Raw genomic sequence first — 1,023 nt, forward strand, 5'->3', positions numbered from 1 at the left:
GCAGGATTTCATCCTGGTTCCTTTCTGTGACTCTTCTGTGATTTGTAGTACATTAATAGCAAGGGGAAGTTAAAATGCTTCAAATCAGGAAAATATTTTACTGAGCTGGGTAATTTGAGAAACATCTCTCATCTGTTAAGGTCTGAGCTTCTCCCAGTAATAACAAGAACTTGATCAAGCATGAACACTCCAGAGCTATCTATAGATTTGTACTACACAACCTTAGAAATGTCATTGGCATACTTCACAGTATAATCAATACATTCTTTTTAACCTTTGCGCAAGAAGGTTGGAAATCAGACCGAAGTTGAAAAAAGACTATCCTACAGTGTGAAAGGTGCAAAATTAGAGAAAAAGCAGAACTTTGAGATTTTGCTCACAGCATGATCTGAAACTCACTGTCTTCATTTCCAGGGATTTCATGTTTTACTGTAAGTTTTGGTCCATAACAAACTTCTTGAGAAGATAATCCAGATACCCTTTCTTCTCTCTGATCCTAAATCCCTTCTCCTTGGAAAAGTGTCTTGCTACTCATATAGCACTCTTACTGCAACATTATAATCTCCACAACATTATGTTTTTTATGAATTCGAGAACAGCTGAAGTGCTTATCAAGTGTTTTTTTTTCTCCTGCTGACTTATTAGAGGGCAGGGATTTCTTGACTGTTGACCCTGTCCCCCATCAAAAAAAATCTGCTGTGCCAAAGGAAATGTGCAAGTGACTGTGATGGGACCTTGTAACGACATTGCAGGATTGTGTCTTGAATATTGGCATTGTGTACTTACAGCACATAGTGAGTGAGCCCAAAAAGGAAACTGATCCTGTCCAGCTATAAAGACAGGGTCAGATCCCTATTAACACTCTTAAGGAATTCTCAGCTCATTTCTTGTGTCACCAGAAACAGATTTCATTACGTTGGACATCCCAATGTGCAGTTTGTTTCACTCTCTGAAAATATTTGCTAATACATTATCTTTCCCTTTTCCTCCTTTCTCTTTCCCTTTCCTCCTTTTCCTTTTCCT

Source organism: Meleagris gallopavo, chromosome 2 (genome assembly GCF_000146605.3).
Source record: "Meleagris gallopavo isolate NT-WF06-2002-E0010 breed Aviagen turkey brand Nicholas breeding stock chromosome 2, Turkey_5.1, whole genome shotgun sequence".
Lineage (NCBI taxonomy): Eukaryota > Metazoa > Chordata > Aves > Galliformes > Phasianidae > Meleagris > Meleagris gallopavo.